General features: G+C 42.4%; 1 long non-coding RNA gene and 1 pseudogene across 1 annotated transcript; one reads left to right on the forward strand and one right to left on the reverse strand.

Annotated features, from left to right (window-relative positions):
• The first annotated feature begins 6,838 nt into the window (after positions 1–6,838).
• Positions 6,839–16,553, forward strand: LOC144122893 (uncharacterized). Its single transcript, XR_013312932.1, has 4 exons — positions 6,839–6,930; positions 11,508–11,543; positions 13,083–13,267; positions 16,524–16,553. It is a non-coding gene; the product is annotated as an uncharacterized LOC144122893 (long non-coding RNA).
• LOC144126318 (uncharacterized) lies at positions 9,231–10,103 on the reverse strand (annotated as a pseudogene).
• Positions 16,554–17,982: the final 1,429 nt, after the last annotated feature.

Below are 17,982 nucleotides of genomic sequence, written 5' to 3' on the forward strand. Positions count from 1 at the left end.
ATTTTCAAAACCATGGAAAGTGGTGAAACACCATGCATCTCTCTCGCATTTAAAATTACAGTGCAGTCGCATTCAAACACAGTGTCCAAAAGAGAAGTGTGTTAATACATTCTAAGCACATACAGCACACTCCCTCCACCGTACCAAGAACAAAAAGAAAAGAGCAATGCCAAAATGAGATGTCATTTCATGAATTGTAGAGTGCTATATCCAGTAGCGTATGATACGGGTATTATTAAAGAAAAATTTTCTTAAGCTGCCTAGTATTCAACTGTAAAATGTCGGTATTATTTGATAAATAGAAATTTAAAAGGGTGGGAATGCAGTGGTTTAGTGTTTGCGTCACGTAGTTTGTTCTGCAGAAATCAACTTTCCAGATTTCGGGTTGACGTCTGAAATGACCTGACGAAACTTTAGCAGTTAATATCCTTAAGTTTGTGAGGATGTTAAGGTTTCGCTTTCTTTCTCTGATTAGTACCAGACATAGGTTGTAATTGTACATAACTTTCACATGTAATAGCCCAAGGTTTTGAAACAATGTTTGTACATTGGAGTCGTATGGAAAGCATGTAATAATTTTAACCGCCTTTCTCTGTAATCTACTGAGTTTCTCTTTATTGGTCACTATGTTTGTACCCCACACGAGTATGCAAACCCTTAATTAAGACAGAAAAAGTGAGTTACACAAGGGTTTCATAATATTCTTGGGTAGGAAATACTTGTTTCGGTGCAGAATGCCAACTACTGACGAAAGTTTTGACAATACGTAGTCAGTGTGCCGGTCCCAGGACATTGTTTCTGTAAAAAAGACACCTAACATTTTAAATTCAAACACAATTCCAACCTCCGAACCATAATCTTAAGTTTTAACTCCGGCGAAACCATCCTTGTTTTCGCGCGAAAAACATTTGCTTTTGTTTTGGAATAGTTTATTATTAAACCATTCTGCTTTGTCCATTCACCTACTTTGATAACACAGAGTTTCCAATGCTAAACAGTTCTGTACAATTTTCCGAAACACAAAAAATGTTGTCATCGGCGTCGATAACAATCTTAGCTTTGCGAGTTCACATTGACAATGTTGTTTAAGTAGATATTGAATAAAAATGGCCCTAAATACTTCCCTGCGGAACCCCCGAGTGTGTACAAGTTAAAGCTGAAGAATAATTGTTAATCTGGACATATTGGAGGCGATGTGAAAGGTATGATTTATTTTCCTCTAACGCTAATCCACGAACACCATAGTTTTTTATTTTACAAGAAGTAGATTGCGGTTCAGATAACCAAAAGCCTCTGTAAAATCTAGAAATATACCTAGTACATATTTCTTACCATCTATATTTGTTAAATTGTATTCATTTTAAAATAGCAAAGCAAGTTGTGTAGATCTGAATTTTCTAAAACCATACTGGGCATCGGTTATACTGTTCGCTTCTCCAAAAAATGATTCAAAGCACACAAGCATAAGTTTTTTCTAACCCTTTGGAAAAAACAGGAAGAATCGATACTGGGCGATCGTTATTAAGATTATTATGGCCACGTTTCTTATAGATAGCCCTTACTTTTGTTATTTGCATGCTCTTGGGAAAGACTCCAGATGGGTTTTGCACAAAAAATAAATATGTGTGTTAGGACAGCTGCTGCAACATCGCGAACATATTTTACCGGCTTAATTTACACTTCGTTGACATCACAGCTGGCGGAATTTTTTAACTACATAATTTTTAAATACACTTCACTGTCGGTAACAGCACTGAGGAAAACACTACAGGGGTTTTCATTACTGAGCAGGTTTTCATAATTATATAATGTTGGTACCAGGAAATTTGCAGAGTGTTCATTAAAAGCATCCGCCAGAGCGGAACCAGATATTAGCTGATAATTTATTTTGAGCTCACTTATTCGGTAAGACATAGATAAACGGCCCAAAACCTCGTTTAGTTTCCGCCTAGTAGACTTGCAATCATGCTTGACGGTGCTGAAAGAATTTTCAAGATAGTCACTGTTAGCTTTCCTGATTTCCTTATTAAGGCTGTTTGTTTCTATATTTCTTAAATTCCGTCAGCTTAGTCATTCTTCGAGTCTTAATAAACTTGTGAAACATGTCGTTCTTGGCTATAATTTTGACCAGTAGATAATCATTTATCCAAGGTTTCCTGATTTTTCTAGATCCGCTAATAGTTCGGAAAGAAAAATGTTTTCTGTAAAGATTAGTAAATTTATCAGGAAATAAGCAGAGTTAGATATTAGGGTCTTCTGATTCTTGTTCATCTGATCAGTCGTGTTTTCTTTATATCACCACGAAATTGGTCTAACTGGGATGGCAAATTTGGCTGGTAGGTAACTGCGATTTACTCATTTTTCCTTATCTACAAGTTTCACACAGACAAAAATAGGAAGGTGATCACTAAGATCACATGCAAGGGCTCCCGATTTAACTTTATGGGCTGCATAATTGGTTAAAAATTGGTCAAGCAATGTTGACGAACTGGACGTAACACGTGTTGGAAGATATATGATATTGGTAATGTTTTGTGCTTCAAGCAACAGCTTAAATTCTTTAACAAGACCTGAGGTTGTACTAAGCATATTTACATTAAAACCGCCTCCGCAAATAAGCCCAGGACAACACTCGTAAATGTATGTGAAAAGAGACTCAAGAAAATTAAAGAAAATTGATGTTTCCTTCAGGGGGTCTGTACAGCACAAGCACCAACTTGTTTCAACGTAAAGATAATACCTCGAAATCTGTTGTTGATTTCGTGAAAGCTGGGAGGAATTCATATTTTACATCTTTCTTTATCAGCATACCAACACCACCTCCTCTAACGTTACTGCGACTAAGATTACATGTCTGATATCCCGGCATACTAAGTGCATCATTGTCATCGTGATACCATGTTTCACTCAACATGAGTGCACTGAACTGGGTCTTAATCTTATTTAACAGAACCTCTAGCGAAGTGCTTTTATTCCGAGCAGATTGCATATTAGCGTGAAATGCATTAAAAGAAGACTGAAAGTAGCCGCCAACGTAGTTGTCAAAATCATTTAGAGATACATAGTGTTGTCTGTCCATGACATTGTTTGTGGAAAACAACGAAAAACAATCAAATAAGCTAATGAGGACTGCTGGTCGCAATCCTATCCAGTTGGTTCATTGCTTGGATTCGCCACGCACGCTCCCTGTCCCTGCACCGCACAAAAATCCTAGAATTCCTGTGCCACACACATTGAAAATTATGTTCTTTAGCTCATTTCTTTACATCAAAAAGTAAGTCTCTTGAGTGATTTGTTAAATTTTCTTGAATGCACACTTGCGATGGAAGGGTACTTAGGGCATGCCTCTTCTCGAACCATTCTCCACGCGTATGGTGTCGGGCAGAGCTAAGGATAATGCCAGGGATTTTGCCGGGTTTGGAAGGAAGGCGATGAACGGCGACAACTTCATGTTGGGCTAATTCTGGAACAGCTATCGTCTTAGCGAGAGCATTGACTTTAACAAGCAAATCTTCCTTTTCAGTTTGCGCGATTCCGTGAAACTCCAAGTTCAGTTTACGGTTCCTCCATTCAAGGTCATTTAATTGTTCCTGCATAGTTTGCACTTCATTTACTTCCTGTTGCTCAAGCCTTTGTACCTTGGTCTTAATTTCCTTGATTTCTGTCTCATGACGTGCAGTGTCAGCAAGAATCTTGTATTTACCAGACATCAGTTGCACAGCTTGCTCAATGTTTTCAACGGTGTCCTTCAGGCTGAGAAGCGTTGCAAGTTTTTCCTGTATATCTACAAGAACGAGGCCAATCTGAGGCATTTCATCTGCCGATTTCTCTAGCACAGCAACCTCCGAAGCACTAAGTTTCTTCGGTCCACTTCGTGATCGTCCCGCTCGACATGTCTGGCATCGCCATGACTTTTTTTATGTTTCTCCCATGGAACTGAACTGGCTTTCAGGAACACCAGAGCATTTCCCTAAGTGATACGCATACTTGCAGTCACTACACATCAAGTAAGAATCATCCATGTCTACTTCTGTTGTACATATCAAGCATATCATTTCATCACCCATGCCTACAACATAGTTTCCGGCAGCAACAGGGAACACACGAAGTGAAACTTGACAAAATGGCAAAAGGAAAATGACACTGACCTGCAAAAAACTCGGAACAACGTTTAGACAGAGCTCTCAAGGTGTTCCTTGTTGCTGCCAGAAAGGTCGTATTGTAACATTTTTTCTGCAGTTTTTGCTCCCCAGGACAGTTACGTTGCATGCGAAGTGGCTGAAGGATGTTCTATTTTTCAACCGAACATTCCTTTACTTGGGCCCCAGGTTTCCTATTTCGGACACATTTCCTGTGCAACAGTTTGTAATTCTTGTGGGTATTTCCCGCATTACTTTGTAATTTGTCATTAACCCTTGCTGTTTTCTTGGATTGATGAAGGTGAAAGTGCAGGAATATGCCATGTCCTACTATTTCCGCGTTTCAGTTTTCTTTCTCGCTCCTCGCCTTGCATTCTACTTTGAGAGGTGACCTATGAGAAAAGTTCATCGCCTTCATCACAGAAGGCTGTTGGTCCAATGCATATAGGGACCACCCCATTTCCCCCTGGCAGTACGCAGCCGTCATGTTTCGATGGAGGCCAAATGCAAGATGCTCATGTACTGTGCGATGTCTGTGCACTAAAGAACCCCAGGAGGTCGAAATTACCTGGAGCCCTCCACTACATTGTTCCTTACAACTCGAGTCACTTTGAGACGTTGAAGCCCTCAAAACAAACAGAATGGAATAGATTTTAATTTATTGTTCTGCAGGTATCCAAGTAGCAGTGTTGAGGTGGATGGTAATGAGTAATTACTCCTCGATTGATGTACGGGCGAAACGAAAGTTGTTGACAGCTCGATTTTACGCTTTCTATGATCAGATTGTATTTCTTAATAGCAGCAATGGAAATAAGCATGTGAGGGGTCTCTGCGCCGTCAATTTACTTAAGCGCCATTGTGTGTGCATTTTACATGTTCATTTCATACTGTAACCAGTCTTGATTTATAAAAAAAATAAAGGTGACTAGCACGAACTTATACCTTGCGTGCATAATTCGGGCTAGCAGAAGGCCGAAAGAAAGAAAGCAGTGATGCGAATGGTGCTGGGGTGGTGGTTAAGGGGAGTAGATGGGAGGACATTGGTACTAAGGGTAAAGGTTGCTATAAGTCACATTGCCAGGCTATGCAGTGACGGTCAATGGCTCAGACCACAGAATCAACTTCAACAAAACCAGCATCCTCGGAACCGAAACAAATTGTCAAAAAAGGCTCTTGCTCGAATCTTGGCAGATTCAAAGAACCCCAAGCAACATCAACCGCAGAAAGGGAAACCTCGCCCCAGTATATGGGCAGGGACATCGCTCTGCAGCTTCAAGAAGAAAAGTCGCCATTGACCCTCACTGCACATCCCGGCAATGTCACTAATAGCCTTAACAATTAGTGCAAACATCCTCCCCCTAGCCCCGTCCGCCAGCACCTTTCGCATCACCGATTTCCTTCTTTCTGCCTTCTGCTCCACTCCATGCATACTTAAAAGATGCTAGCCACCACCCCCAGTCACCCCTGAAGGAGCAGAGGTTGCTTTGAAAGTTTTGGCTTTCAATTAAGTTTTTGGTTGAAGATGTTCAGCTTATTATAAATTGTCAGACCCAACCAGACAGGCGATTCTGTCGAAATGTTTAGTTTTCAGTATCATTTTAACTGTTTGTCACTATGACACTCATGTGTCATGTCATTACGTATCGCATTAACAGCTTGCAACAGTGATGTAGAATCTACCCCACAAAACACTGTGAGCCACAATGCTTCCATTGACTATGCCGGCTCCAGCTCTTGGAATCTGGATTCAGGTGAGCTGACAGGTGAAATGGAATAGTTAATGTATGCCTTAGAACACCGTGGGAATATGGACTGTTTTTGGGCTTCTGTGCTGACTTGCAGTATTTCTTGAAATACTGATTTTTATGCAAGAAAAATAGGTTTACTCAGAATCTCAAGAACCTTTTCCTATATAAATTTCAGTTGCGTATGATCTGTTTTGATGTTCCAAGAGTTTTTCAATATCATGCGGGGCTAGTGTTGAATGAAAAAACATTCTGGTTTTGTACATAATGGAAAAAATATAAAGCTTATTTCCAAAGGCTTTGAAATGTGTGCCCGAGTGGGCCAGGCTGAAACTAGAATGAAACCATGAATGCAAAACGATGTGTACACTAATTAGAAAAATAATTAAAACCTTTTTTGTATTTTCAAAGTCATGAAAGCACACTGAAGTGTGCAAAAATTAGAAAGGAAACCTTGTTAGTCACTGCCTTTTTATAGTTGGGTTACATGGGAATGGAGAAATAATATTAAATTGAGGTATTACGGTAAAAAAATACTGACTACATTGAGTACAATAGTGTGTGTGCCATGGAATTAGTTGCCAGTTCTTGTTGGATGGCCTTCTAAAATTGCACAGCATTGCAAAGAAGCTATTGCACGCTGCTGGGGAGGTAGTGTGCAAAAGGGAGCAGTACAGTAGTATATGGCAGATGGATCTGCTGCCTGAAGTAGGAGACAGAGCCCTGAAAATTCATTTTGTGACAGAACACTTCATTTGATGTTTTAAAAAATACTGCATGCGTAATGTGGCAGCTGGCACTGCAGTAATGTTATGATATTGTGGTCGCCCCATGTATCCTTGGTAGGCTTCAAGGTGCCACGAGCGCAGCATTGTATGTACTGCTTCTCAACACGCATGCTCGAGTGTCTCATATTTTCACAAACCCTGCAGCTCCTCACCACCATGCAGATGAACATGCTCCAGATGGCATTCCCATTATCAGGACTCACACTCGGATGAGAGCCTCTGGCTTTCTCTCTTCGCTGCATGCACATGGAGTTGGAGGTCAGTGCAGTGGATGGAATAATGTTGTTTTATTTTTTGTAGGAATATTTGTGATTATTAGTCATTATTACAGTGGACTCTCAATAATGTAAACTTGTTTAATTCAAACCGATGCTTTATACCTGCCAACAGCAAGTGTGTAAAAGTTCTTGATTATTTAGAACTCTGCAGAACTGCCAAAATGTGTTTCAATATCAAGAGTGAACTGCGTAAGGATTTTTTTCTGGCTTGCAGCATTTCTTAAACGTACCTAGCAAAGCATGATTGTCTGCCCAGTGGGCCTGATGATGGCATGTCTTGATGAATGCTACAGATGACCTGAAAATAATCTTGGTTTGCTGTTGACATTCTTGTGTAATGCGGAATAAGCGAATGAAGTGAATTATCTGCTCATGGCATCTTCCGATACCACCATCACACGAAACATATTGCACTCAATGGGAATCAGCCAGTGCCACATGGCAACTACCAGTGTCTACTGACATACTATCAATGGAAATACACCAAGATAATGGCCATTGAAGGCAGCCTTGCACTCGCTATGCTTAAAAAACAAATATACAGGAAAAGCTCGGTGATGTGAACTCAAAAGAGCGGAAAATGGTTCTAATCAGTATGCACTAGAATGTGTTCTCATCGTACCCTACCACATGAGTGGAACCCAAAGTAGCCACACCTGGGCTCGTTATTGCCAACTGGGCACTGTTACAGTCAAATGCATGGGACCACAATATTACTTCGACAGTAATATTAGGTGATGGAGATGACGACATGCAATGCACAGAGCAAGAGTGTGTTGCATTTTAACACGAGGCCTGATCAGCTGCAGTAACGGCATAGCGCTCTTATGCAGAGGCGAGCGAAACTGACCTGTTCGCGCTGCCTCGGGTTCGAAACCCAGTTGTGGCAATATTATCTTATTTATTTATTCAAGGTCAGGCTTCAGCGATCAAACGCCTTTTGCAAGTTTGGTTGTGAAATGCCGCTTTCACTCTGAAAACTGCAATGTAATTGCCGCTTTTTCATTCGCGGTCATTTTGCCTGCTGTGAAAGGCTGGCATTTGGCGGCAGTGAATCAGAATGATTAAGCAATGATTGTGTCGCAGTTCTTTTCATGCCTCGCATGACCTGTACACACCTTTGGCATTACAGCTATCATATTTCTGTTGAAACTGAATCACCATGAGAGAGAAATTTGATTATAAAATATTTAGCGGTCGTAGGTGAATACTTCGTGGTAATCCATGTATGCTAATGCCTTATGCATCATTACAAAGAATAAAACACGTAGACGGCTATACTATTTAATATCGCGGAGCATGTTTAGCGAAGTAGATTGAGTGATCAACAAGCCTTTATTGTGAGCTTGTTGATTTGTACTTCAAAGGCTTAGAAAAAAATGGTTTAGTAATGGGTGAAGAAAAAAAACTGGAAAAGGGCATTTGGATTACAGTAATTTTAATTGGTGGAGAGCTGAGAAATTGTCACTGCTGTTGATATCAAAACTACAGCTGCTACTATTCTCTACAGATGTCATGCTTTATTGTGCACAGTGCCAGGAACTTCCAAGCAAATTTCTTCAATATGGTCAGAGTCTGTGTTGCTTAATTCTTTCACTTTGCAATGCGGCACTTTTAGCTGCTGCTCATGTACGGTGCTGTTGTCCAAGGCACAGAGAGCACAGTTGAATAGTATCATTTTCTGTTAATTTGCTGGTAGCAGCTATACCCACATCTGGCAATGTAGTCGGCGAAATGCACACTTTAAAGAAACGAGTCCTCATCAGTGTACTCATCACCAGCAACTAGCAAATAGTGCTTTGAATGCAATACAGCTCTGTTACTGACTAAACCCGCAGCAACAAAAAGAGTTGACAATTGCATGTGCTGCCATATTGTCCCATTTGTAGGCAAGGATGGACACTATTTTGAGGAATCACCCTTCATAAGTTCTGCCATATTCATCGCACTAGCATCTTTTCTATGATTTGCTTTTTATGCTTTATATTGTTTAATGTTAATGCAGTTTAAGGACAGCGCAGTGAGCTATGAAAAGAAAAATTATAGGTGTAACGTTAAGAGACCGGAAGCGGGAAGAGTGGGTAAGGGAACAAACGTGGGTTAGTGACATCCTATACTACGTTTCATACATTAAGTGCAACGCTATGAAAGGTACGGAAGTAGTCCGCATAGGAAAATAAAGTGAGAGAGAGAGAGATAACTTTCTTGGGAATATATATGGAGGAAGTATGAGAGGGCCCTGAAGGGACCCTCCCTTACAAACACTAGGTGGGCTCCTCGTTACAGGAGCCCATTGGCCTCCAGGGCTGCTCGGGCTCGGACGACTAGGGCCTTTTGGCTCGTTAGGTCGGAGCAGTTGAGCAGGGCTGCCTCCCAGTCCTCCGGGGTGGGGTTGGGTTTGGAGTCTAGGTTCGGGGTTGACTGGCATGCCCACACCATGTGGTAGATATCCGAGGACGTCTCCTCACAGTGTGGGCATTTTCCCGTGCAAGCGGGATCAAAGAATTTCAGAACTGCCGGGCACAGCAGAGTTTTGGTGAAGAGATGGAGTAGAATGTGTTCCTCCGTCTTAGTGAGGTCCTTGCATGGCTTAGGAAAGATTGAATGTTTAGATTGTTAAAGTTGTGTATTTCCTTAAAGGTCAAGACGGGCTTGGGATCGGGATCCGCTGCGGTAGGGTTAGAAGGCGTTGTTACCCGGAGAGTGAGCGCGCGGGCGGAGGCATCTGCCATTTCATTGCCTTCGAGTCCTAGATAAGCGGGAGCCCATACTATCGTTCGGGGAGCGGGGGCCCCGGGATAGTCACTGCTTTGAAGAATGCGGTAAGCTAGGAAATGAATGTATCCCTGTTCAATGTTTCTACAGGCCCCTCTCGAGTCAGTAATGATGACCCGCGAGTCCCGGTCTGCGGCGGCTAGCGCGATAGCGACCTCCTCCGCATGAGTTATGTTTGGAGCTCGGAACGTAAGTCCGTTCACCGTAGCTTTCTTGTGTACGACTGCGGCCGTGTACCACCCCCCACGCTGGGGGCCGGAGGCGTCCACGTAAAAGACTCCGTGTTTGTCACCGTAGTGGTAGGCTAGAGATTCCGCCCGCGCGAGGCGTCTGCCACTATGGTCTTCCTTTGACATTTTGGCCGGGAGAGGTCGCACGTTCAGGGCGAGTCTCCAAATCTCGGGGACACGTGCGCGAAGGGAGACGTGTTACTCCGCACTTCTGTGGCCGAGTGGTCTGAGTCAGGAGAAAGTGACAGCGTGTCGTCAGCAATGAGAGGGCATTTAAGCTCATGACAAATGTGTAATGTAGTAAGCCTCCAGGCACAGCATTCACTATGTTTCACTCACAACAAGGAACGCACTACTTTTTGGTTGCGGCTGCAGGCAGTGCAAAGAACGCTAGCTTTGACAGCATTGCACCTGATTTATGAAACTGCCTATAGTCGAAATCAAGAGAGAGAAACGGGCTTGGGCAGGGCACGCAATATGAAGGAAAGCTAACGGCTGGTCTTTAAGGGTAACTGAGGGGATTCCTATGGAAGGCTAACATAGCAGGGGGCGGCAGAAAGTGAGGTGGGCAGATGAGATTAGGAAGTTTGCGGGGGCACGTTGGGCGCAGCTGGCAAAGAACAGGGTTGATTGGAGAGACATTGGACAGGTCTTTGCCGTGCAGAGGTCGCAGTCATATTGATGATGACGATACTGCTGCAGAATTGCACATACAGTGAATCATGCGTGATAAACGTATGAACCTGCTTGTGTCTGCACCCTAACAGCATGATGCCATCGTAGTATTTGTTATGATGCTGAGACATATGTCATACTGTCAACCAAGTGTCAAGTTCTGGTGTGTCAGCTGTGTTGAACTTAGTTTTATTACCATTTGTGTACACTTGCCCAGGGTACCTTCTGTGCAATAACTGATGTGAGAGTGTTATTTCTGCTTTTTGTTTTTTTGTTTATTTAGAGATTTTGATTCGCTGCCCCGCTGGCTCAGTGGTTATGGTGCTCTGCTGCTGACCCGAAAAAAACGGGTTTGATCCCGGCCGCGGGAGTAGAATTTTGATGTAGGTGAAATGCTAGATGTCCGTGTACTGTGCAATGTCAGTGCACACTAAATAACCCCATGCAGTCGAATTATCCAGAGCCCTCTTCTACAGCGTCCCTCATGGCCTGAGTCGCTTTGCGACATCAAACCCCACAAACTAACAAACCAATGAGAAATTTTGAGCTGCTGGCAAAATGCGAGGCAAGGTGATTTCCCTGCTGTGAATGAACAGTGGTTTTTGAGGGATTAACATCCCAAAGCAACTCAGGCCATGGGGGACGCCGTAGAGAAGGGCTCAGGAGATTTCGGCTACGTCGGGTTCTGTAACATGCATTGAGTCACTGACATCACACAGTACACAGGCCTCTAGAATATCGCCTCCATCGAAATTCTACTACTGCGGCCGGATCGAACCCATGTTTTTCAGGTCAACAGCAGAGTGCCGTAACCACTGAGCCACCGCTGTCGTCCTTGTGATTAAACTAAAGGGTTCAATAATTGTCAACATTTCAGGTGCAGGCCAGGAAGGCATTTCGCCTGAGCAGCAACGTGAGTATACCACTTTATATTTTAATGAATTTTACACGTAAAATGAGAGTAAGAAAAGCTCACTGAAGGCATTTGTTATTTGCTTTGCATTCGGTGTCTCAGCGGTGGTGGCCGTCAGGTGTGGTCTTCAGAGAGTTCCTTATCAATTATATCTTTTGATAGAAACTCTCTGGCATCATTGAGCACATTTGACATCCCACATGTGTCGGAAGCACAACTGATGGACTCCTTGAGCACGCTGACTCAAGTGTCTCCTGTTCAGCGACAGCAACTATACAGGCTTTCCCTGCCTCTTCCAGTCCATGTATCAGCGCTTCATGCGGCACCTATACTTTCAGTAGCTACAATTTCTCTCCATTTAAAAGGAGCCTAGTACTGCTTTTGCAATCCCGACACTGTGCGAGATGCGGTAGTTTATTTTGATAGCATGGGCATCGCGAGGTCGGCTTGATGGAATGGAATCTATATCATCCATACCATGTAGTAGTGCATGAGGGGGTACCTTTGCTTGCGCCAGCTGAAATTTTTTCCTTTTAAAGGCAGTCATGTACTGCTTTCGTGATCCAGACATCATGAGAGTTGCGATCGTCTTGCTTGCGATAAAATGATTAAAATCATTAAAATCAAAGCGTCTAAATTGGTAGAAACTAGGTACCGAAAATACTGCTAGATAAGGGCTCCTTTCATTGGAAGCCTTATGATGTTAGCGCTGAATATTATGAAACTGGATCTACAAACTTGAACTGATAATTGTTTGGATCTGAATTTTATGTGAGCTGCATGTTTGACATGGTACATTCTGGAAAGAAGCCTCGTATTGTATGCGGGTGGTTACTGTAGTAGTCGGCCTCACTTGACCAATGTGCTTGATTCCGGTAACTATACTAATAATTATTTAAATGCAACTTCATAACCTTTTGCAGGCTTGTCATATAAGCAGACATTTGATTGCCGAGAAAGCCTGCAAGGCATGTGTCTAGCTATTTGGTCATACAGAATGCTTCACATGTGGGAGCGAAGTAAATAGCTGTTCAAAAGAAAACAAAGGGATTTTATTGACAGTTTAGCCATGACAATGTTGGCGCCAAAAAGAATGAGGCAAGCGGTAGTGGTCGCCACCTGAAAAGTTTTCTGCGCCAATAGCCAAGCGATTGGTTCAGACCCTGCTGAGCAGGATGTTTCATGACAGTGCCGCCCGTGTTGCACACCTTTAGTAGGGGCCCTCTACAGTTTATTATATTTCATTTCCACTATACTCTCATGACATATTTTGGGCCGTTGTTGGTACCTTAAATAATTTGAACTTGAAGGCAACCAAACTCTTGCTTTAAATTTTGTTTTAATGAGACCATTGCACTTGTCGATGGGAACAAAGGTTCTACTCGAGTAAACCAGAAGTTTGTACCAAGAAAGGTTCAATAAGATCAGTTAAAATCAATGAGTCATCTGTATGTACACTTTTGTTGTATTTGGTCAGTCCAGCTATACTTTCAGTTGAATTCATGCCCTCTTATTTAGGCAAGTGTTTTTTTTTTCTAGGCATTAATCATCACATCGTGAAGCTGCTGCTGGAGATTCGTAGTGATATTAAGGAGTTAAAGGGGAACTATTCGGCCACTCTAGACATGGAAACTGGAAGCGATACAGTGATGGTAGCGACGTCACTGTAAAAACTTGCAGACATTGAAGTGGTTTTGGCAGATAAATACCAGAGGGCTCTTCAGGTAAGAAAACATTTGCTGTCTTTGTCTTCTCAAGTGATGTTAGAAATATATGGGGGCAAGTCCTGAAGTAGTTCCAGTAAAAGCTCGTTAGTTCATAGGTCATTAAAACGGATTTTTGGATAATTTGAACTGTACTACTTGGTGCGGCTAAGCTTCGTAGCAGCATATATGTAATAATAAAGCCTCTTAATTCGAACGCGAATAGATTGTGCCATGGTTAATTCTAACTCGGCCCTGCCACACCCTGAGTAGTCTGGCGCCTGGCACAGGGCCGGAGAAGTGTCCCCGTGATATAGCGGCCTAGTCAGTCATATCACAAGGGTACATTGCCTCTAAAATGCAGAGAGAAGGTAGAACCATAAAACTGTTTGACAAAAACGAGTGCCATGACCGGCACGGCAGCTATAGGTGCCAGAGGGCAGGGACAGAGGGGCAGCGACCGTGGCAGCAGCTGCCTGCTTCCGTGTAACATCTGAGACTTTCAACTTTTACTGGTTAATTCGACTCCCATTAATTCATAAACCTGAAAAACTTGAACTGCCAGCATGGTCCTGGCTAACGGCCATGGCTTTGAACGCCTGCCAATTTGGACGCTATGGGTCTCGCATCGGTTAATTTGAACGAGCTCTTAAAGGCTAGCTCCATTCAGATATGATCGGCACGGTAAGCAATCGTCAAGGTGGCCCTCCCTAAACCTGAACTGCATGCTTCAGAGTTCAGTACGCACCTGTGACATGCACACAACTGCACGCATGATGAAAAAATGAATGGCCTCATCTCCGAGAATAGGGTGACCTCGTAGTTTTGGTTTTGCTTTTATGAGCTTCATGCTAGCCCGTAGCAACAGCAGCTATCAGACGTCCATCAGTGAGCTAACCAAGCTTAGCTGAATGCTGTTTCAAATGCTGATTGCCGGCACTGCGCATTTTCCTCGCTTCCATCTGTGTGGTTCTTTCATCGTTCCAAACTGTGCACTCGTAAAGTGTCATTTCGTGCGTTGTGCGGTGAAGCCTGTTCGCACGAGACGCAGCCGTGACGCACCGCCACTACAGCATTGCACCGTGAAAGATTCTGGGGAGGTCGTTACAAGTTAGAAGTTTGGCTTTTACTCGTGACAGTGGGCACAAAATATTGATTGAAATGCGAAAAATGGCCATTTTTACGTTGTTCTCATGCCAATCGAGGGCAACCATTGCTCATTCTTCCACTGTATAAATTTACTCTGGTGCAAGTAGTTCTTGTCAGTTTTGTTGGGGGTCATATGACAATTTGAATTTTTTTTTACGGTCCCTTTACAGTCCCCTCATGTGAAGCCCTCACCCAAAGGCCCTTGAGGTATCTATAATAAAATGAAAAAATCAAAATATTTATTGAGCTTTTGCAGTCTTTTCTGCAGATTTGTTTTGCAGTTCATATCTTTGTAGCATAAGCCGAAATGCGATTTAGGAGAAACTTGGTGCTGTGCAAAAAAATATGCAGTGAAATATCGTTAATCCGGTGTGCAAAACACCAGAAAGAAAAGAGAAAAGCTAACAAAACAATTTGTAAAGTTGTTCTGCAAGGAGCTGAAACATTGCTGCCTGCTGTTGACGTGAAAAGTGCACGGCAATGATTTTCGAGAGCTCTGTGACGTGCTTCATTATGTGCAAAAATTTGAAATCTTCCAAACAGAATTATTCCAGAATAGCAAGGGCCTCTATGGTCTTTTTCTCAGTGTGGCGCGATACTGGTGGCAGATTTGCATGTGAGGAGAGTGCATTGCACAAGTTTTTAAAGGTGGCATGTGGTGCATGCACAGATATGGAACAGTAGGAGAACGACCGAACCATGCAGGTGGAAGCGAGGATAACATGCAGGTGCAGGTTGTTAAGTACCTTAAAAAAGTAAACGAGTGACTTGCCATTGGGTGTTGAAAAAATGTGCAGCACAACAGTGTGCAGCTGCGCTTTGCTGATTTACTAACGTGTGGATCACAGCTGTTGTTGCAGCAGGTTAACGTGAATTACAGGCATAGCAGCGCACAAAAGACGGCAGAGTAGACAGACAAGGACGAGCTTTGAACTTCTAACAGTTCCTTATTGCGAACGCTTCACACTTATATGCATGCCAATCGAGCCGTGGACGTCGTATAGAAGTGCACAAATATGCGAGTTCTTTTTCGGAGAGGGCAATACTATAAGTTATTTGCATCGTGAGCATAGAATAGTAGTCTGAAATAATATTTGCCTTAGTATTGCATTTCTTTCAATTGTGCCTATGAACAACTGGCAACATATTGATTCTTTCTAATATTATTTTGAGGCATAAAGTTTTGTGCAGGTGTAGCTTAATTTGAGCCTTCTACATATGGTAAGCCCACTTCAGATTAAGTTGGGACTTCGAAAAAAATTTCCTCATGTTGCATTTGGATTTGTAGACCTGAAAGCTTCATTTTGTACAAATGTAGTTGAATGAGGATTTGCTGTAGATAATACCTAGCCTACTACAAGAAATTAGCACAAGTGTTAGCCTTGCTGTGCATAGTTGCAGCTGACTGTTATGTGCTTACATCACTCATGTAGCTCCAGGCTACAATCTTGTCGTGGTTCAAGGTGGCCTTAAAGTAATGGCTTCACTTTTTCCCCCTTATGTTATTGTTTGGGAAGCATATGCCATTGTGTCATGCATAAAAGGAAGTTAATGTGATCATGCAAAGATGGGCGTATAGAAGACAACATAGAATTCTGTTATCGTTAGGCTGAGAGATCACACCACTGTGATCATAGGTCTTGTTCAGTTCATTTTCATCTCACTAACTTCGCTAAGCACTGTTCGAAATGCAGCGGCTGCAAGCCTTTGCTTGACCAAACAACAATCTTGTTCCGACACTCTAATCAGCTAACCAGAGAGATTTCAGAGGCCTATCACATCCGTAAGAATCAGCACACGTGTGCTGCCGACCCTATGGGGAGTTTTCATGAAAGAGAATTTTCTTATCTTGACGCACCTGCATGAGCACTTTTCCTGTTACGCCTGGGTGATGGCTTTTGTTTTGCTTGTGATTGTTCTTCCTTTAATGAAAAACCAACTAGCTCAGATGTCAATTCTGCTTCAGATCATAGGTCTGTTTGAGTCCTCTTTATGACCCTGTTCTACATGATTCTGATTTTTTGTTGACTTCCACAGTGTTCCTCTAAGAGGGAGCTTTATTAAAGATTCATTGTAGGGTTTTAATGGCATATAGTTCGCTTTGTATAATCTGTATAATCTATTTCAGATCAGAAAGCTGGCACTTATCAGGGGCGAGACAACTGATGAGACTACGAAACTTATCATGAAGACTGTAGTAAAAACTCCTGTGACCCTCAGGTACACATTGGAGGGGCGGGGTGAAAAACAATGTTTTAAGAACCTTCGGCTGTAGAGTGCAATTGTTGGTGAGCACATGTGAATCTTTTGACGATTATAGACATTTTGTGAATACACCATCTAATTGCACGAAAAAGCTACATTCAATCCACCTGGTGTGGTTTTCAGCACTTCCGTTATCGATTACTGAGTAGGCATCCAAATATAAAGGACTATAGGTACTGAATTTTTGCTTGTGTGCTTTCTGCTCTCAAACGATGCATTAGACATTCGTATACATGTACGACCACTAAATAATTTATAATTGAGTTTCTACTGGATGTTGTTTTGGTTTCATCAGTCTAACGATGACTGCGACGTGTAGTTGGAGTTTAAATCACATGAGGCATCAAAAATCGGTTATAATATTGCTGACAGATAATTTTTTGTCATTCCAGGTCTTGGAAGACGCTGTATTAAATGTCGTAGTGAATTAAAACTACATATCAGCGATTGTATTAGTTTTTCTAGTTGCATCATGTGACGGAAACATCAACTTGACGACAGCCGTCGTTCGGTCGATGAAGCCAAAACAGCATAAGAGAAGAAATTCAATTTTAAATTACTTAGCGGAGCTATAGGCAAATACTACCCGGTAATACATGTATTTTATTATCTAACGCATCGTTTGACACAGGAAAACACGCCCTAAATTTAGGTGTCTATTGTCCTTTAATGACTCATGCACCTTTCAGTTATTCTTATAATGGATATTTATGCTTATTATGGTTACAGATATTAACAGCAAAAGAAATTTGCTGATATTTCAAGCATTGCACATTGTAGCATTGCATACGGTTATGAAGCATTTCCTCGAAGATGTCACTGTAATACAGTGCAAAGTGATTTTTATCCACCATACCGAATATCAGTTTGATATGTGTGTTTATTTGTTCACTTTTACAGCTGATGTGCAGCGCAGAATACCTACATCCACCATTGAAGGCATCAACAACAGAGTGGCTGCGTTCCGGCGGGGGGCAAGAGACCGGGATGGCGGTCGGAGGGCTGGGATGAAGGGGGTGGACCCTTCACCCCAGTAATTGGGGCATTCTTTTAATGCCCAACATATATCTTGCAAAAAAAAATAAACAAGAATTCTTACTTGCATTGTATTGTCAGATATGTGGAATGTAATTTCAGTAGTAACATGTACACAAAAATACTGAAATGAAGAAAGCCTCTCTGTGTTGGCAGGTGGGCCTTAAGTCTAATTGGGTCGGTGGGCCCAAAGGCTATGGGTTCTATATGGGTTACCTTTGTTGACTTCCCGCAAGTGTCTCCTAAGAAGTCTACTGGGACCAGAACGGGCTAGCTCAAGGGGGCCC

The sequence above is a fragment of the Amblyomma americanum genome, chromosome 3 (genome assembly GCF_052857255.1).
Source record: "Amblyomma americanum isolate KBUSLIRL-KWMA chromosome 3, ASM5285725v1, whole genome shotgun sequence".
Classification (NCBI taxonomy): Eukaryota; Metazoa; Arthropoda; class Arachnida; order Ixodida; family Ixodidae; genus Amblyomma; species Amblyomma americanum.